The following is a 21,425-nucleotide window of genomic DNA, read 5'->3' as shown; positions in this document are numbered from 1 at the left end:
AGGAGAAGAGCAGTTGCTCAGTGGTGGTGTGGGAATGTTGTAGATACCAGGAGAGGATATATTGATTTAATACCGTAGTATCCTTCCTAACTCACGCTTGTGAGTCAGCAGCAGAGTGACATTCCCCAATATATAGCAGGAACTTAGTTGGTCGATTCATTTGAATCTCTTTTCTGAAGCAATCCAATCTTGCTTTGCTCAGATTGGGTTCTGTTCCTGGTACGTCCCCTTTTATCCCTCCTAAAAAGAGTAAAGACACACGAAGCTTCTATTAAAAGTAACAAGACGTTTACTCACATTCAGTTCACAGTTGGATCCCTGAAGGCAGGCTTTAGCTTAGGGTTTGAGTTCATTCTATATTGGAATGAGCCCACATCCTGGTGTCTGAGAGCCAGCAGACAGCAAAATACATCAGTATTGAGAGAACATGGCATCAAGAGGAAGAAGAGGGAGATAGCTGCGTGACTGGCCCTTTTACGGGGTCTCCCAGGGCCACGCCCATCTACCTGGTCACACGCAGGGGGAGGAAGCTCCAGACCAGGTGTGACAGGAAGTCCTCCTGGCTGGAGTAAAAATACCCCTGCGTGTCCACTCTGGGCAAACAGGAAGTGTTGTATTTGACTGCTTTTGTTACACCCCACAGGTGGATCATCTGCATTGTATGCAGAAGGTCCCAGGTCCTCAGAATCTCCAAGCAGCTCCCTTACTCTTCCTCACTTACTGAAGTATTCGGATGGAACCAGAAGTGTCTGCATCTCACACACTTGCTTTCCCCACTTTCTCTCTGCCCCTAGTGAATGTTCCTCTCCTCCTTATTTCCTCATATGTGTAAACACACAGAGGAATTACAGCGAAGAAACTAATGCCTTTAGCAAGGTTTATTGACCTCGTTCTCGAGTAGCGTACATTTATGGGGGGGTAAGTATCATTAAATGCAAACAGGATAATCATCATTGCAATCTCAAAACGGTTAGCTTTTTAGGAACAAATGTGCTTAATGGAAAGTGTTTGGGGGATTTGTTATTTATTTATTTTTGCTGTGTCGAAACGTTTACCATTCATTTAGCGCTGCCAAGCATTTTTAAATAATGCAATGCAAATTTAGAAACGTTCTTGTTATAAGAAACACCAATTATCTCAGCGTCGTGAGGAAGACTTATCAGAAGCTGACCTGTACCTGCTACCCAAATATCAACCACCAATGAGAATTTTCAACACCCTCTGGGTCTCCCTTCTTCTGGTTTTGTGGCTTTGAAGCAAACTTTGGCCACATCCACACCAGACATTTAAAGCACTGTGATACCACTTTGAGCAGCCATGGCTTCCCACAAAGAATTCTGGGAGCTGTGGTTCATTGAGGATGCTGAGAGCCTTTATGAGACCTCTCTGTTCTCCTCTCCGAACTTCAATTCCCAGAGTGGTTTAACTACCAAGCCTTCTTCACAAGGAATTCTGGGAATTGTAGCTGTGGGAGGGAGGGGACTAGAAGCCAGCTAAGAGACTCAGCTCCCAGAATTCTTTGAGGGAAGCCGTGGCTGTTCAAAGTGGTATTGTGGTGCTTTCATTGTATGGGGAGGACGTAACTTGGGACTGGACAGCCCTTCAAATGGGGGTGGGGAGGTAAAGGACCCCTGAAAGTCAAGTCCAGTCGCAGACGACTCTGGGGTTACGGAGCTTATCTCGCTTTACAAGCCAAGGGAGCCGGTGTTTGTCCGCAGAAAGTTTTTCCGGGTCATGTGGCCATCATGACTAAGCCGCTTCTGGCGCAACGGAACACTGAAACGAGAGCAGCGCACGGAAACGCCGTTTACCTTCCCGCCGGAGCGGTACCTATTTATCTACTTGCACTTCTTGGCATGCTTTTGAACTGCTAGGTTGGCAGGAGCTGGGACACAGCAAGGGGAGCTCACTCCGTCGCGGGGATTCGAACCGCTGACCTTCTGATCGGCAAGCCCAAGAGGCTCAGTGGTTTAGACCACAGCGCCACCCTCGTCTCCAAATAGCAGGTGCCTTCAAATAGAGGAATGTCCTCTGTAAGACAGGACACCAATATCTCAGATCCACACTCTAGGCTGTATATTTTCACAAAAACAATTAGACTGGGACGGTCCAGGGCAGAGCTCCTCCTCCTTGAATTTACCTGCCTGTGAAGGCTGCTAGTATTTGTATTAGGCCAGTCCAGTCCAGAGGATTTGTACTGCTGGCCAATCAGAGAAGCTGGTAGTTCACACACACACCCCATTCCCTTCCAATGCTACAGACACTGAGGACTAGTTGCAGATAGTCCAGAGTAGGTGTCAGACTCAAGGTTCCTAGTTTTAGATCTAGATGAGCTGGCAGATTTTGCCTGACCCCACTCTCAAATCACTGTTGAAATTATAAAACAGGAAAGACCATGGGTCCAGTCCCCAACACCTTCCATTTGAAAAGCTCTCCGCTAGCAGAATAGGGATCAGGAACCTGTGACCTTCTAGATGTTGCTGGACTACAACTCCCATCATGCCTAGCCATCACCCATGCTGGCTGTGGATGATGGGACTTTGAGTCGAAACACATCCAGAGAGCTACAAGCTCCCAAGCCCTGTTTTTTTTGGGGGGGAGGGAGAGATACTGCCACCTAGAACTCATTCTAATCTAGATGGACTGATGATACCACTCAGTATGCAGAATGAGTTGCTAAATTATATATGTGCAGAAATGGAAAGAAGGAGGAATTCCAAAAGAGGAAGGATGGTTCTTAAAACTAATGGACTATGTGGAAATGGCAAAACTGACATCAAGAGTAAGAGATCAAAGAGATGAACTTTTTATTGAAGAGTGGGGGCCCTTTTTGGATGACCTGAGAAAGTATTACTGCATAGTCAAATGAAATTACGAGGAGGATTCAAAACATGAGCAGTGGAAGGGAAATGATAGAAATAATTGTAAATAGAGGAAATATAGAATAGATAAAAGTATGCTATATAATGCAGTAGAAATAGGGTGGGGAGTCAAATTGTTAAGGGAAATAGGTGTTGAAGTTAACTTGTAAAAATCCTTGAAATTTAATAAAACTTCAATTAAAAAAGGAGGAGGAGGTGCTAGACCAGGAACACATAATTGCTTTGATTAAACACCAGGAGGAACTTTATGAAGATAAGAGCTGTTCACCAGTGGAACAGAATGCCTCAGCAAGTGGTGGACTCTGCTTCCTTGGAGGTTTTTAAGCAGAGGTTGGACGGCCATCTGTCATGGATGGTTTAGATGAGATTCCTGCATTGCAGGGGGTTGGACTAGATGACTCTTGGGGAGTCCCTTCCAACTCTGCAATTCTACGATTCTACTCAGCCCCAGCCAATAGAACCAATGTTGTCTGGGATGATGGGAGTTTTAGACGAGCAACATATGTATAGCTTTTCTTTGGCTGTGATTGTTGTTGTTTAGTTGTTTAGTTGTGTCCGACTCTTCGTGACCCCACGGACCAGAGCACGCCGGACACTCCTGTCTTGCACTGCCTCCCGCAGTTTGGTCAAACTCATGTTCATAGCTTCGAGAACACTGTCCAACCATCTCGTCCTCTGTCATCCCCTTCTTCTAGTGCTAGACTGAGCTAATAAGAATCTGCATATGTTTGGATACTCTTCCACATTAAAGGCACCAGCTAATTCTTCAGAGTGGCCTATATGAAACCTTTCTCTGCAGTATGCTAATTTTCCACATGCAGAGAGGGTGTGTGTGTGTGTGTGTGTGTGTGTCCCTTTAAAGTGGTTTTTATTTATTTAGAAAAAGTCCATCTTTTCTCACCTCCGTCTACTGTCTCTTTCAGCAAGGCAGGAAACCAATGGGTGTGGCTGTCAAATTTACGACCCATCAGAGGCGGGCTTTGGGCTCCCGTTGCTACTTGATTATCAGGCGGCGCGTGAAGCCATAAATAAATAAATAAATATTGTCGCCTGCCTTCATCTCGAGGTGCCTTTTAATCTTCCTGCTATATTTTGCACAATGTGCCTGACTCCCAGCTGGCTCGCACAATATCTCATTTTAGCATCTGATACAAGGGACTGGATTAAACCCAAGGCCATTGTGTTGGATGTTAATCATCCCAGTCAGGAGGAAAAGAAGAAGATGAACCACCACCAGCTCATTGGTGTTGCTGCTGCTGCTGCTGCTGCTGCTGCTCAAGACTCAGGCCCCACGCCTCCCCTGCTGGCATTACGGAAGGCTGACTCATCTCTTGGTCTAAGGTCTTTCTGGATCCTTATACAACCATGGAATTGTAGAGTTGAAAGGAACCACAAGGGCCATTTAGTCCAACCTGCTGCAATGAAGGACTCTCTTGCCTAATGTGGGGCTCAAACCCACAACCTTGAGATTACAGGTCTCATGGACTGGATGAGCCCTTGTGGTTTCTTCCAACTCTATGATTCTATGCTCTACAGAGCTGACATGGCACCTCCTCAACCAATAGCTGTAGACTAGGGCAGAGGGGTTGCCCATCCAGGAGCTTCTTTCGGAGGGTAGCATTGCCAATCACCCAGTACCTGCCTGTGTAAGGGATGCGGGTGGCGCTGTGGTCTAGACCACTGAGCCTCTTGGGCTTGCTGATTAGAAGGTCGGCAGTTCGAATCCCAGCAACGGGATGAGCTCCCATTGCTCTGTCCCAGCTCCTGCCAATCTAGCAGTTTGAAAGCACACCAGTGCAAATAGATAAATAGGTACTGCTGTCATAGCTGCCAGGTTATCCCTTATTTTAAGGGATTTCCCCTTATGCTGAATAGGCTTCCTCGCGAGAAAAGGGAAAACTTGGCAGCTATGACTGCTGTGGTGGAAAGGTAAATGGCGTTTCCGTGCGCTCTGGTTTCCATCACGGTGTTCTCTTGCGCCAGAAGAGTCCTGCTGGACTTGGAAAGCTGTCTGTGGACAAACGCTAGCTCCCTTGGCCTGAAAGCGAGATGAGCGCCGCAACCCCATAGTGACCTTTGACTGGACTTAACTGTCCAGGGGTCCTTTACCTTTACCTACCTGCCTGTGTGTTACAGGTTTACTTCTGAAGGCTTTCCCCAAGTTCCCCCATCCTGAAATGTACGGTGGGTGGGCCTAACAGACAGGGCTTTTTTGGTAGTGGCACCCAGAATTTAGAAGAGTCTCCTAAAAGGGGATTGCCTTTGCTGTTAGTCACCTTGGTTATAGGCGACTAGAACTCATGGACATCCAATTAAGCTGAATGTTGGGAGAATGCCAGGTTTCTCCCAGGCATCTGGTTGGCCAGTGTGAGAGCAGGATGCTGAACTGGGTGGGCCATTGCCTGATCCATCAGGCTCTGCTTATGTTCTTAAGCTGAAGGTGGGCATAAATACTGTAGAAGGATGGATAATATTTTACTACTTCAGCAGTCAAAACAGAGGCCCTGAAAAATATGTTTGGTTTTTACCAACACTCTGCCAGTGTTTCACCTTCCTGGCCCGCCAAACTTTCCCCCTGGCATCTCCCAGGAGCACATTCAGGAGAGGTCCAAAGCATTGTGAGCAAAGTTGCTGTATCTATCCATTAAATGGCTGCTGTTCCTGGCATGGGCCCTGACCAGCTCCACATTGTCACTGAGCTGGCAGGGGGGGGGGCATTGAGATGATGCCCATGCTGCTCCGGTGCCAACTGCAGCCTTCCCAGCTAATACTGTTCCTGGCCACAAGCGCTGCCAGCAAGCCTGGATTTTAGCTGCCTCGAGGCAAGAAAGCATAACAAGGCAAGGCCCAACATAGTTCCAAATCGATAGTTTCTGATATGGCAAATGAACGGCCAATGCTTTTTGACAGCTTTGTAGGCAGTGGATGCAAGAAAATCGGAAGAGCCTGCTGAATCAGGCCTGCTTTCTATCTTCATGAGTGATCAACAGGTTCTCCCACGATGTGGAGAGATTACTGGCCTGAGAACCACTTTAACACATCAAAAGAGTCCTGCTGGCTCAGGCCAGTGGTCTCTCTCCGTGGGATGTAAATCTCTGGAGCAGTCAAGTATAACATTTCCTGTTTGCCTAGAGTGAACATGCATGGGGAATGTTGAACTTCCTGTTACACCTGGCTGGAGCATCCTTCCTTTGCATGTGACTAGTAGGTGAGCGTGACCTTTCCTGACCTGGTAAAAGGCCAAGTCACGTAGCCACCTCTCTTCTTTTTTTGTCCTGCCTGCTTCCTGCTTCACCTGGACTGTTCATCAATATATCCTCTCCTGTTACCCACAACATTCCCACACTCTTGTCCACCATCCTGCCCTCACAGTGACCAACCAGACGTCCCAAGGGGAAACCACAAATAGGACCCGGGCACTAGAGCAACTCTCTTTTTCCCAGGTGTCAAAAAAGGTTATTTATGTATGCCACTATGGCGGCCCGTGTTTTGTTAGCCCCAAAATGGAAAACGAGCAAGGTCCCAACCAAAGAAGAACGACAACTTAAACTGTTGGAATATGTGCAGCTTGCAGATCTAACATAGAATAAGAGAGCAAGAAGAACATTCATTTAAAGAAGATTGGAAAATGTTTATTGAATATATGGGAGATAATTGTGCACACTTGGAAACATTGGCAGCATTAAGATAAATTCAACAGTGTAAATAAGTTTTGATGGAAGAAACAATGGATTACTGAATGGTTTAGTTCATGTAAAATAGGCAGGGATTTCTCCTATGCAAAATGAACCATGGAAAGAGAAGAAGGAAAGTCATGGATATTTTAAGGTTGTCTAAATGAATATTCAAAATTGTACATCGGAAAATTTAATAAAAATTATATATATAAAAGAGAGCAGCTCTCCCCTGCTGCGGTTCCCAGCAACTGGTACCCAGTAGCATTATTGCCCCCAGTTATGGATGCAGAGTATAGTCACCAAGGCTAGTAGCCATTGATAACCCTCCCCCTCCATGGATTTTCACTTTTTGAAATATGGCAACCCCTATTGGTAGTGGCCATTACTGCCTCCTGTGGGAGTGAGTTCCGTAGTTTAACCACGTGCTGCAATGCATCTATATCACAGAAGCAAATAACTGTAGAGTTGGAAGGGACCAAAAGGGTTGTCTCGTCTGAGCGCCTGCAATGCAGGAATCGCATCTAAGTGGTGTCAGGGGTAGCTATTGTGGTAAGCTTCGGGTGCCATTGGACTACAATTCCCATCTGCCACAGACAGAAAGGTCAGGGATGATGGGAGTTGTAGTCCAGCAACATCTGGAGGGTCTCACATTGGCTGCGTCATAACTCTGAATGTTCCCCCGTTTTTTATAAAACATCCCTCAATGTGATTCATGTCTACTCAGAAGTGAGCCCTGCCGAATCCAGCAGGGCTTACACTCAAGGAAATGTGCTTAGGATTGCAGACTCATGTTAAAGCAGGCAACTTTTGAAATTTCATTCATCATGTCATTTACATTTATTTATATGCCAGCTCTCAAACAGCAAAGGATTCCTAAAGTGGCTAACAATTAAAACAGCTGGAACAAAACAAAACAAAAAAAGGAAATCCAATCATAGCATTAAAACTTTTATAACACCTGACCACAAACAGCAGCAGGTGTTAAAATCATAATCGAAACCAGCAAAATGAAAGGAATAAGGTATCAAAATGCCACATCAAATGCCTTGCAAAATAAAGAGATCTTCCCCTGGCATCGAAAAGAGAAATATTTCATCACCAGGAGAGCCTACCCTTGTAGGAAACATGCAAGCAGGATTCGAACACAAGAGCAACTCTCCTCTCCTGTGGTTTCCAGCAACCGGCATCCCAAAGCAATACTGCTTCCAGTTGTGGAGGCAGAGCAGAGCCATCCTGGCTAGTAGCCTGTGAGAGCCTCATTGCCCATGAATCTGTCCAATACTATTTTAAAGCCACCCAGACTGGTGGCCATCACTGCCGCCTGTAATGTCCAATACAACGTAAGACATATCCATTATAATAAATCTGGCACAACACATATCCAACACAAGTTCTCCATCACCTCCCACTCTTTGGGTACGGTATTTTGGGAGCTACAGCCCCTTCTCTTTCACTGGTACTCCCGTGCAAAGGGTTTATCTCAGCTCAAGGACTTCCAAATGACTCCATCTGCCAGCACCAGCAAGCGTTCTTGATAGCCTTGCAGGTTATGGACCACAAGCAAAACATGCAACAAAATGTTGCAGCGTGGGGTGCCCATGTTCAGAGTTCCAGGGAGCTATTTACTTTTCTTTTTATAAAAAAAAAACCAACCCAACACCATTTCTATACAGCTTAACATATATAAAATATATCTAAGCAGTATACAGAAAACTTGAGCAACAAACAATGTAACGAACAGCAAATATTACAAAACTACAGTTAACATGAAAACATATTGCATTAATATGCTAATGCCTTCTTCCAGGCGATTGCATTCCATTTCCCCATCCATTCCTGTTATCCATTCCTCTTCTTTGCCATCTCCCTCTGGCCCTGGGCTCTGAGAAAGGGCCAAGCGATGAGAGGGGGGGGGTGTCCTTCTTCTCAAGGTGGTCAGGAGAATTCTTGCCCTACAGACACAGTTTGCCATGGTGGCTAGAAATGCTTTTTAAACACACACACACACACACACCCCTTTAAGATCTAAAAGCCTCTCTAGCTGCTCTGGGAAACCCTAGTGCTGGTGCAAGCGATATCTGGCCACCTCCTGTGCAATGCCTGTCTTCGAGAAGAAGAACCCTGCTAGGCCCTCGCAGGAACTGTAGCCGATGGAGGAACCTAGCTCTAACTGATATCTCATAGCCTTCATTGGCATTTACTTCATTGACCATCAAGTGGATTTCCTTCTGTTTGCTCGTTCGACCTCAATTGGACCTCACTGGCTCTTGCTCTGAATGATTTTCACCTTCATTCTCTACTGCAAAAAATGCACTTCCTTAACACGCACACGCTCTACAGAAATGGGTACACAAATAGCATTGCAATGTATATATTTGCATATTCATTGATGTGTATTGTTGAGGACGAACCTCTTCACCCTGGCTCTGCAAACTTGAGGTGCATATTTTTAGCATGCACCCTATGTTTGTAATCTTGAGTTGTTTAATGCTGTTTTTAATAATTGTGTCTTAATATTAATGATGTTTTTAAATGGCTGTAACCAGCTCTGGGACCTTAGGGTGAATTCTAATAATGATGATGATAATAGGAATAATAATTGCTGCTCTCCTAACCGGTGCCTCACTGCTTTTCATCTTTCTGAAGGGCTTTTCATTGACTTTGTTATTCATTGCTAGAGGCAGGCTCTATGCACTAAGGCTACAACTCTAACCATGTTTTCTCAGAAGTAAATCCCCCTGAATTCAATAAGGCTTACTCCCAAGTAAATGGAGTTAGGTCTGCAGTCTCATGCCTCTTCTGACAGTAAATAAAAACAAAAAAAAGTGAAAATCGTACTGTTCGTTTCACAAGGAAATTAGAGCATTACGTTTCAACAGGAACATGCATACAATCGTTTTCTAGGGGGAAATGTGCATTTATGAAATAATGCGTTGAAATGGCATGTGGTGGGAGTATTTCATACAGTCCAGGACACAAAGAATAAGATATCGTCAGTGTGAGGGACAAGGGATACAGGGAAGTCCCTCCCATCTTAAGTTCCAGCCCATCCCCAAGCGCTGGGGAGAGCAGGGAGAGCTCTGCCTCCAGCGGAGAGTCAGGAAGTGGTGTCCGAGGCTCAGGCAAGGTTGCAGAGCCCATGCCCCAGGTGGGACAGGAAGGTGTGAGCACGGGGGGGGGGAGGCCAATTCCCCCAACTCAGGAATTGCGACGCAAACGTAGGGGGAAGAGGTTGGGTCTCCCAAGGCTTCTTTGCTGGAAGAAAACGCGCCAATCTCCATTCGGAGGTTCTGACACCTCACCGTAAGCATGTATATAGATCGTTCTGACCACTGTAAATAATCAGCACTTAATAAAAGTCTAAAAAGACTATGCTGCGAGGAGTCGTTACTCTAGAGTAGCCACATCAGCACCTCTGACAGTCAGGATGCTAAATTGCCCCTCCCTAGTGCCTGTGTGAGGGCAACGAGACAGGATGACAAGTTTATACCAAACTGTGAAATCAAGCTACCTTTATAAGCTGAAGTCTTAACCGCACTCACATGAGAGAGCAAGTCCCACTAAATTAAATGGGACTTACTTCTAAGGCAGACATGGTTAGAATTGCAGCCATGCATAGCTTTGTGATGGGCCACCAGCCACCTCCTTAATGCGCCACAAAACTGCTGTTTTTGCTGCTGAAGACTAGCAGGACATTCGTCAGCTTTGAAAGGGAACACGCAGAAAAGACAACGGATTTATAGATATCTGTTGATGGTTGAGACTGCACATGAGTTGTGCACTGTGAGATACGTACTTTTTTAAAAAAAACACACACGTATATTTCTGCATTTGCAGACAATGAAACAGGAAAAAAAGATTTGTGCAAAATCCAATTGCAGCAGCATGAAAAACACCAGATGAAAGTGCAAAGGAATGTTGGAACAGACTGAGGCACGTTCACCCATCCTTAATTGACATACAACCAAACTGACACAAAAAAGGGCTAATGGAGGAAGAGATTTGGCTCTTTTCATGTTTTTTAATGAAGCGTTTGATGCAGCTGGGCTGAATGTGCAGGGTGATAGGAAACGAGAGAGTTTCCCATTTCTCGTCAAATGCAACCAATTTAATCTTCACCTCACAACAGTTTGCTGGTGTGACATGTCAACTCACCAAGTGTGTGTTTTGTCTGTCCAACAAAAACTTATAAGGCTTTTTCTTTTGCTCTTCTGCCACCACCCATCATTCCAAATTAAATTGCACTCTTTGCAGCCTGCAAACTTAATGTCATCAACAAGGGCATGGATCTACTCAATGGGCACAGTTTATTCAATCAGCAGAACTTCGGGTTTTGTGGTTGTGGAATTAGGAGGGAAGTTGCACAACGGCAAGGCATGGTTGGTCCATGTGGAACACAGCTTTACGCCTCTCGTTACGTGTTGCCAAATATGCAAATGCTGCACCTGGCATGGATTAATTCCTTCCTGATGCTCACGAGGAATCATCAGCTTATGTCCGGCAGCTCTGATTATTCTTATCTGAGCCTGCATAACAGTAACTACACCTTGGGCACCAAATCCTTTGCAGGCCTCTTTACAGTCAAGCTATAGTTAGCCAGCTCTCGGCATCAGAGAAGTCCATATACTGGCTGGGCTGACTGTTACTCTTGCTGAGGCATGTGGAGATAGGGTTGCCGGGTGAAGAGATTCCCAGATCTTGAGATTTCAGGGACCAAACCTGAGATCTAGGGACAGCTCCTGGTGATGTCATGGGGTGGTCCCCAGGGATATCACAGGAGTTGGGCCCTGGAAGATTTATGCAATAATTTTCAGAGACGGGGGTTAATTGGGAGAGGGAAAGAGGGAGAGGAGGAGAACAGCCCCTGCCAAAAAGTGTATTTTCAATAATTTGCAAACATGGACGTTAACTGGAAGAGGCAAAGAAGGACAAGAGGTTTTCAGTGTTCTAATTTCAAAACATTCAACTATGACTATGGGGGCGTTCGAAAACTGAGGTACCACTGAATATTTTGAACAAATAAACGGGGTGTGGGGGGGCTGTTCTTTCCCTCAAAGGGAGATTTTGTGAGCAACTAGCCACTTTTGATTTCTTGGCCCAGCAGGACTGACTGCATCCTGGCAGAAAAGAGGAGGAGGAGGAGGTGGATGGTGGAGGAAACAGATGAGCCTGGAGCCATTCATCATAATTAACAATTGTGCTATGAGTGAAATGAATTCATTTCTTCTCTTTGCACATGCCTGTCCAAAAAGACAGGTCCCAAAACTGCTCCGCTTAATAATTGTCAAAACACACTCCCCCCTCCCCCCACCCTCCCGGCCCCATTCGTCATGCCGAGACACAGCTCAGATCTCCTGGTTGTCACAAGATCTATTTTACATCCACTGGTAACTCAATGATAGACTCTTGCAGCACTCAATTGAAGGAGCCCTGTGGGAATCTTTCATCTTAATGTCGGTGAGATGCAGGCACATAAACGCAGATAACGAAACTGTCTTTTGTCCTTTCCATCCTGGACTGGCTTGTCTTGAAGCTGAAGCCTACAATTCGCCGTCAGGTCCCACCTCCATCTAGAAAGACAACAGGCTTTCTCTGCCGTCTCTTGTCAGTCTGAAGGTGCTACGAAGGAAGCAAGGACTGCTTAGAGCCTCCTCTACTATATCCAGAGGACCCAGGATCATAGCTGGAGGGACCACAAGGGTTATCTAGTCCAACCCGCTGCAATGCAGGAATCTTTCACCCAACACGGGGCTCAAACCTATAACCCTGAGAGTCTCCAAAGACTCCTGGGGCCCTGTGAGGTGTGCTGGCTGCCCTCCCTTGATAATAGGCCACAGAGTTTCTGTCTCAATACCCAGTTGAGGAAGCCAATTGATTGCATGAATTTTAATCAATTAAGCCATCAAATTTGCATATATTTGCACGTGAGTGAAAACAGCCGTCCCGAAGGGGAAAAAAACAGGCTTAAGATCAGAGGCAGAGAAACCATTCTCAGCCAAAGAATGGCATACTTCCAAGAGCAAACTTATGGGAGCAGTGTGCTGGTGGTGGAAGAAGCAAAACTGGCACAGCAACAGATGTGACTTGCCTTGGCATGGAAGGCTATGTTCCAACCATGCAGAAGTCAGTGGTTTCTACAGTACATATTAAACACACACCTCTATTCAAGCAAGCCAAAGAGGATCACAGCTCAAGGCCACAGTACAGTCAGGTAAACAGAGGCGTAGCAAGGAGGGGGCGGTGGAGGCAGCTCGCCCCAGGTGCCATCCCTGAGGGGGGTGACATCACCGTGGGTGGCACCCCCCCCCAGGATGCTTCCTGCCACCGGTGGCCCCTGGATGTGCACCGATAACAACATACCCCCCTGGGACACGCGCCGCCGCTGCTAGCTGCTCCTCTGCCCATCCCTATGGCCGCCATGTGGTGCACCCCATCCTTCGCTCCTATGGGCGGTTGGCCCTGCCCCTGGGGCAGCGCCCCAGGTGCCCAAAAGGTTTCCTCCGCCACTGCAGGTAAATGCACTCAAGGAAGTTCAGGTCCCATTCGGGCATTGCCTGGGGACAGCCACAAGGTAGCTCCTTCTTGCACTATTCGCTTGTAGCACTGGGCGAACCCTCTACACATTAGTCACTATTTCATGCCCTAAACATCACCCAAGATTCACTGTTGGTGATTTCTTCTGTATGTTATGGTTTTATAGTTTATTATTATAGTAATAAACAGCCGATGAGTCTCAAGCCCTCATTGAGTTAGGGACTCCCCCCCCACACACACACACATATGAAGACAGGTTCTGTTGGAATTAGTGGGCGAGAGACCAAGAGTGGGCCCAACAGTCAAGAAGGTGATTTCTGCATGTGCTGTAGAGGGAAGGGGCTCATCCCCCCTGGGAAGATCCTAACCATCCTCTGCCTTGCAGGAGATCTTTTGGAGAAGAAAAGGGCTAAGGACTAAACCAGGCATCCCCAAACTTCGGCCCTCCAGATGTTTTGGACTACAATTCCCATCTTCCCCGACCACTGGTCCTGTTAGCTAGGGATTAATGGGAGTTGTAGGCCAAAACATCTGGAGAGCCGCAGTTTGGGGGTGCCTGGAGTAAACCCTACACAAATCCAGAGTGGAATCCCTAAGACGGTTGGGTGGCACCTTGGATGGCTCTTTCCGGCAACTCCTGCAGCCCAGCTGGTGCCAAATGTTTTGCTCTGTTTTCCTTTGTACCAAATCAGTGAGGCTGAGAGGGGGGTTGTTGCCCGGGCAGCCCAGGACCTCCATGTACACTGCCCAGGGTTGTGCCCCAGGGAGGTCACTACGGAGCTGCTTACCCAGTAGTCTTGACTTCACCCCTGGAGGCACACTCCATTGTCTCTCAAAGTTAGCTGGATTTTTAAAATGTACACCTTCTGTGTTCAAAGCCAGGGCAAAGAGGTGCATCTTCGGCTTCCTCCAGAAGCTGCATAATGAAGGTGAACTTTACACTTAGGGGCCACCACAGAGAATGCCCTCTCTCAGGCTGCCCACCCTGAGCCTCTGACGGAAGAGGAACCACCGAGAGGGCCCCTCGGGCGATCTCAGCACCCAAGAGGGTCTGTAGGGAAGCAGAAGATGGTACTTCAGATATTTGGAGCCTGAGTCATCAGGACTTTAAGCACTAATGTGAGCACCTTGAATTGGGCCAGGAAATGAGAAATGAGCAGGCAACCAGTGTAGCTGTTTGGAAACAGGGGTTATATGAGATCTAAATGGAACCCCAGCCAGAAAGCTAGCATTTTAATGATTTTACTGCACACCATCTTGATTGCTTGTTTATAAATGTTCTCATTAAAAAGTTAATACAAAATTGCTTTCTGTCCTCTTTTTTTTTTTTTTTTTTGAGGACAGAGGCAATGGAGATGGCGAACAATTGCTTCGGAAACATGGTTGTGGTCTTTGAACCTAGTATTTTTTCCCAAAAAGACAGAGCCCTGAACAAAGCTTCATTGCAATTCAGCCGTTATCCTTCTAAAACTCAAAATGCTCTAGCAAAGCGAAAACTACCCCTTCCTTTAAAAAAAAAACCAAAAACGCCATCCTTGCATTCCTGAGGAGTAATGGAAATAATCGCTTTATCCAGTGGTGCAACTGCTTAGAGGATTTTGTTTCCACTAAAACGGTCCTCTTTGTCCTTATGAAAAGCATATTTTGAATAACAACGGTACGAAAAAATTGCAGACTGCCAGAGACGCACTTGACTCTGTACATCCATTCAAAAGTTCTCTCCCTTTCTCTCCCCTGCCCCCCCCCCCAATTCTTCTTTTCCTTTCTGACAGCGGAAGGATGAAACCCTGCACAATGGTCACGAGCAAAGGAGTCGTCCCTAGGCCCTTAAGACACAACATGCCACTTTAGCAGGGAATTGCACTCATAGTGAACGCCAGCCTTAGGACGCAGAATTATCATGGGCAATATTGCATGTCCCAGAAAAGAGGAATGTTTCCAATGGAAGAGTCGTCCCATGAGTCTTGCCATTCAAGCTGGGACTGAAGATTTCACAGCAAAGGTACCAATGAACTACCACATTTCCTACCCAGTAGTTTTCCATGTACATATAAGATTAGGTGTTGTTGTTTTTTTACTGAAAAATTGTGTTTAAAATCATGGGTCGTCTTATAGGTGGGCAGTGCCTTGGGGTGACGTGGTTGATGGCACAAGCCAGAGATGGTTGGCAGCGCGCTATTGGTGTCCGTGGCAAGGGGTGGCACTGATTGGGTGTTGCTGCGGCAACTGGGCGGGCAATCAGCCGGCGAGGGGACAGGCGTTAGGAGGCGTTACCCCCCTTTAAAAAAGTTCAACAACTCTGGGCAATCTCCCCCCCACACTTTTCTTATTTTTTATTTCCCCAAAATAGGGGGTGTTTTATACATGGAAAAGTATGTTAAGTCTAAAGGACATCGACACATTTAAAGGACTGCAGTCTCTAAGCCAGGCATCCCCAAACTGCAGCTCTCCAGATGTTTTGGCCTACAACTCCCATGATCCCTAGCTAACAGGACCAGTGGTCAGGGATGATGGGAATTGTAGTCCAGAACATCTGGAGGGCCGAAGTTTGGGGATGCCTGCTCTAAGCCAAGGATGGCAGTGGCTGATGGGAATTGGAGCCCAACAATATCTGGGAGCCCTAGAGGTGGTGGGGTCGGGTTTTACTTCAGGGCTATTTCACCCCCACAGGTTGACCACCTGATGCTGGCAAAAGCTAGGAACGACTTGCCTTGTGTGACAGAACTCCCATCTTGCCCTTGGGTTCGTTTAAGGAACATGTACGCATCTTTGCCATTTAGAGCATCAGATCACCAGCACAACAGTTGCAACACAGATTTCCCAGTACCAACAAAAAAAAACCAGATCATTCATCGACTACTGTCTATATCTCCAGACGTATGTTGAGACGCAAAATGCCGTTTCCATTCTGAACCATTGTCAAAGGCCATTTGTATTCCCCGCCTGGGAAGACAAAACAAACAGACCTCCGAGCGCTGTGGGCGGGTTCCTTTTAACGTGTGTTTTGTCAGAAATAAGCTGCTCCCCCCCCAGTCTCCCAGCCTCTGACTGTGCTTTGCTTCTCATGCCTCTCCCCATAGACTTGACTGAAAAGGTCACCTCTTACCTCGGTGCCGGAGACTCAACGCTAACCGCTGACATCCGAAAGCAGCCGCCAAATGGATGTTCCCCAGCGGAAGTCATGGGTTTTGCCTTCTCATCATCTGTGTGTTGCTGCCAGGCACAATGGACTCAGGGTTTCTGAAGGTCTTGGAAGGACCGGGTCAGCAAAGGTGGCCTTTGAACTGCAAAAAAAGGAACAGCGGCCAAAGAGAGAAGGTTAACATCTGGTCAAGGGAGGGAGGGGGAAAAAAGACCTGTGGAAATAGCAGACCTGACATTTCAAACAGACAGTTGAATCGAAGGACAATGGTCAAGAGTGTATTCCATTGCCTGCAACATCAAAGCCTTCTCAGGAAGACCACATGAATGGTTTTGACTGGTCAGCTGAACCAGGTGGGGGTAGCTGATGGGTCTCAAACCCTTGGTGAGCAGGGCCAGCTCTAAGGCAAGGCTGGGTGGCGCAAGGCGACAGGGCGCCGGACCGCCAGACAGCCGCACTGGGAAATGGGGCGGGGCGGGGGCGCCGCTGGAGGGATCTTCGCACCATGGTGCCAGGGCGCCAGATATGCTTAAGATGGCCCTGTTGGTGAGTTAGAGACTTCCCGCTGCATGTGAAGACAGGATCTAGTGGATTAAGCAGATGAGACCAACAGTGGGTCCAGTGGTAAAGAAGGTGGTCTCTGCACATGCTGTGTTGAGGAAAACTCTGATCCTAAACCTCTGTTGCCTTGCGGGGTATCTCTGGGAGAAGAAAAGGCTAAGGGTAGGCAACCTAAGGCCTGGGGGCCAGATGCAGCCCAATCGCCTTCTCCAGGCATCCCCAAACTTCGGCCCTCCAGATGTTTTGGACTACAATTCCAATCTTCCCCGACCACTGGTCCTGTTAGGTAGGGATCATGGGAGTTGTAGGCCAAAACATCTGGAGGGCCGCAGTTTGGGAATCCCTGGCCTTCTCAATCCGGCCCGCGGATGGGCCGGGAATCAGTGTGTTTTTACATGAATAGAATGTGTCTTTTTATTTTATTTAAACTGCATCTCTGGGTTATTTGTGGGGTGTGCCTGGTGTTTTTACATGAGTAGAATGTGTCCTTTTATTTAAAATGCATCTCAGGGTTATTTGCTGGGCATAGGAATTTGTTCATTCCCCCCCCCCCCCAGATATAGTCCGGCCTACCACATGGTCTGAGGGATGGTGGACCGGCCCACGGATAACAGCGGTTGCTGACCCCTGGAGTAAACCCTACACAAATCTGGAGCAGAGTCCCTAAGGAGGTTGGATGGCACCTTGTACGCCTCCTTCTGGCAACTCCTGCAGCCCAGCTGGTGCCAAACGTCTTGCTTTGCTTTCCTTTGGACCACATCAGTGAGGCCAAGAGGGGAGTCTTGTCATCTGGGCAGCCCAGGACCTCCACACACACTTCCCAGGCTTGCCCTCCAGGAAGGTTACTTTAGTGCTGCTAAGACAGTGGTTTGACTTCATCCTAGTAGACACACCCCATTGTCTTTCTAGACCAGTGTTCCCCAAACTTGGTTCTCCAGCTGTTTTTGGACTACAACTCCCATCATCCCAACTAGCAGGACCAGTGGTCAAGGGTAATGGGAACTGTAGTCCAAAAACAGCTGGAGAACCAAGTTTGGGGAACACTTCTCTACACAGACAGACATAAACCAACAACTATTAGGTATACATGTGTATATTAGGCATACATGTATACATTGCACACAAGCTTGAATGCACACTGAAATGCTAATGAAATTTTGTGAGGACTGTTACGAAAAATGTGCGGTCTTATGCAGAAACGTCCACCCCTGGAGTCTACATGTAGATATCATTAGCATTTCCTTTGTTCTGCAATGACAAACTGGGTGGGGGGACCCAGCCCCCTCCTCAAATGCATTTCAAAAGGAAGATATAGCCATTTTGGTATGCAGGTGCCCTTCACATCTGGCGTACTCTGCATGAATTTTGCACTCAGATACCTCAATCTTGGCGTGGCCTTAACCCTCCTGCACATTAGGCAATTTTATTATCTTCGAAATCCATATCTACACATTTCAGATGTATTGGGCAAAAATCCCATTACGGACAACAAGATTAGAAAAGGCCATTATAATCTAGTGCTGGATGGTTCCACAAAGAGAGTGATATGCAGCCCCAAGGTGAGTGCCAGAGAAGATGGAGAGACCAAAAGGATGGGGGTCAGCACATCAAAGGAGGCAGGTCGGGGGCTGGAGAGACATTAATGAGTCCGCGAGCAAATATTAACAAAGACAATGTTGGCTTGAGAGCATCTCTCGGGCAGTTCGCAAGGTATCTGGAGGGAGAATGGCTACAGCATAATCAATCAGATAGATGGGTTCCCCAAGGTTTCATGGGAAAGCGAGAGATGCTCAGGATGAGGTCTGACATCTGTGCTAGAAAGAGAAGAACAATTCCTTAGGGAAAACAAAGGTGCAGCCAGGTGACAGTGAGATAATTCAGACACCTGACTGCTGGCTCAATTGTAAGATGGTAATTAGGATGGAGCTGAAAGTACTCACAGGTGTTGTTGAGGTGTTGGCTTTCTGGTAAACACCTCAAGCAGTCCCAATAAACGCCTCCCTTATCAGATGGCTTTTTCTAGACCTTGGTTTGCTTTTTATTTGCCTTGCCCTTGCTTGTCCTCACTGTCCATGCCTCTCGCTTGCCTCCAGTGACTTCTGATTGGCTATGCTGCAGGGTGATGTGATCCCTGATTGGGCTGGACCACCCATGGGAAGCCCTGGGGGGAAATGGCGCTGAAGCCAGCCCCTAAATATTTTTTGTCTCCTCAAGAGAACTACACCTGGGGGACTGGGGGTCTTGGAGGGAGAGTGTTTGTAGCGCCAGATTGAGCGTGGTTCCGGCAGCTGAGGGGCTGCAAAACTGGGAAGCTTCATAACTGAGTAGCTTCATTTGGGGGTGCCAATTTTTGCCTTCTCACAGGTTGCCACCTTTTGAAAGATTACCAAAGTATGCCCCTGGTGTTTGGGGTACAGGGCAGGGCTGGACGTGTGGGAAGTCCAGAGTTCTTCTACGGCTCAGATTTTAACTTGAGCTGGGAAAGAATTCCCCAAGGCAAGCTTTGCAAGCCCCCAGAGCCTGTAAAAACGAGCCCAGATTCGGAAAGCTTCACTGGCACCTCTATTAGACATATAAAATCCCTTAAATTGGCAATTAATTGCACGTAACCAACAGATTAGAGCTTAATGGGGCTAATGGGCAGGGAGGGGGAAAATGTGAGGGGTCCTGGGATTTTTTTTTATAAAAAAAGCAGGGAGAAGACAAAGTGACAGAAGAAACTATAGAGAAGGAAAGAGAAGAAATAAAAGACTGATAGGCAAGTAGAGGAGGAAAAGCAGATAATTCTAATGGATATCTTAGGTGTGTGTGTGTGGGAGAAACACATTTCTGCATAGCAAGCAGCCCGCACACCTATCAAATGAGGCCTGAGAGGCAAGGTCCTGACTGGGTTCCTCTCCCCTGAAATAGCAGCATCCATAAGGTGGAGGAGAACCTCCACGCAGTGGTCCTTGGGGTGATGACAGGGGAGAGAAGAGGAGCTCCCCCCCCAGTTTTAAACTCTGAAATGTTGGAGGTGGGTCAGAAACCTTTCGTTGCCAGGGAGCAGAGGAGTCTTTGCGCTGCTTTACTTTTATGACCTTGTGGCCTTGTGTCCTATTTGACAGAAGGCAGTCCTATGTTTGAAGGGCTGTTCAGCAGACAGAAATGCCATCCAGCTCACCAGAGTGGGAAGACTGTCACCAGGTGAGCTGGGCACCTGCTCTCTTTCAATTGCAGCAATCCCTTCTCAAATGTGCGCCTGACTGCATATATCAGCATACGGGTCATGGGTTCGAGCACCACACCGGGGCAAAAGATTCCTGCCTTGCAGGGGGTTGGACTAGATGAGCCTTGTGACCCCCTTCTCACTCTACAATTCTATGATTCTATGTGTCTATGATTCATACAATTTTATGATGCTTTTGTCATTTCTTGGGCTAGTCCATTGGCATCAAACCTGCTTTTAGAACACAGGGAGCGTGATTTGCCTAAACCTGCGCAAGTGTGGAGTCAGGGGTCGGGGACTGTGGATTACTACACAGTGTGGTGTAGTGGTTAAGAGCGGTAGACTCGTAATCTGGTGAACCGGGTTCGTGTCTCCACTCCTCCACATGCATCTACTGGGTGACCTTGGGCTAGTCACACTTCTCTGAAGTCTCTCAGCCCCACTCACCTCACAGAGTGTTTGTTGTGGGGGAGGAAGGGAAAGGAGAATGTTAGCCGCTTTGAGACTCCTTAGAGTAGTGATAAAGCGGGATATCAAATCCAAACTCTTCTTCTTCTTAAAGTCTCTCCCCGCCCTCCCCCATTCTGTGATGCCTGCATTGCAGCGGGTTGGACTAGATGACCCTTTGGCTCCCCTCTGTCTCTACAATTCTTTCTCCCACAATAATCCAAGCACCAGGTGGAGGTTTTGCCTGTTAGCCGGATTCAGTGCTTTTTTTTCCTGATGGGATGTAGGGGTACGCATTCCCCTAAACATTTTGTGAATCTCTGTACTTTTATCCATTTACTGTATTTATTTTCCCCCGATTTGAACTATAAAATGGTGGTTTTCTTGAGTCAAAATGAGAGCACCCCTAAACATTTTTTTAAATAGAAAAAAAAGCACTGCCCGGATTAATCTGAAAGGGTAGTTCAAAAACGGTGTGGATAGAAGCAGAAGCATTTTGGGGAAGGGGTGCTTTAATGCGGTGATCTTTATCGATGACTTGCCAGCCCTCGACTGAAATCCATCTGGCGCACGACAGAGACTTTCGGCATTCACATGGCTTCTCTCTCAGCCCCGCCTGACAATAGCCTCAGCCTCATAAGTCTCGAACGGCAGTTGAGAGATGCGCCCGATAAAGATTTTGCTGCTGGAACGCAATTCCGCTGCAGAGGAGGCAGCCGGGATAGATCGCAGCACATTCATCCATCGCCGCAGGAGCCCGTGCGGTAATAACAGATGTTAAAAGCTGCCAAACTTCTTTCTGTCACTAAACTAAAGAGACGTATAATCCCCGAAGCACAAAGGGAGCACATCTGATGAGCACAAAGTAATTTTTACATTCACTTTCCCTGAACTTAACCACACTTTGCTAAAAAGGTATCACACTGCCGTCTGAACAATAGCGCCGAGCTGGGCAATCAGCGCTGAATGAATAA

General features: G+C 47.1%; 1 long non-coding RNA gene across 1 annotated transcript in view; it reads right to left on the bottom strand.

The window, feature by feature from the left end:
* The window catches only part of LOC118093303 (uncharacterized), a 171,037-nt gene that overhangs the window by 84,451 nt on the left and 65,161 nt on the right, over positions 1–21,425 (bottom strand). Inside the window, exon 2 of the long non-coding RNA XR_004693617.2 lies at positions 16,200–16,377. This is a non-coding gene — a long non-coding RNA (uncharacterized LOC118093303). The remainder of the gene's footprint in view (positions 1–16,199; positions 16,378–21,425) is intronic.

This window comes from Zootoca vivipara, chromosome 14 (assembly GCF_963506605.1).
Source record: "Zootoca vivipara chromosome 14, rZooViv1.1, whole genome shotgun sequence".
NCBI lineage: Eukaryota > Metazoa > Chordata > Lepidosauria > Squamata > Lacertidae > Zootoca > Zootoca vivipara.
Note: the sequence above shows the minus strand (reverse complement) of the source record. Positions and strands in the feature narration are given on the sequence as shown.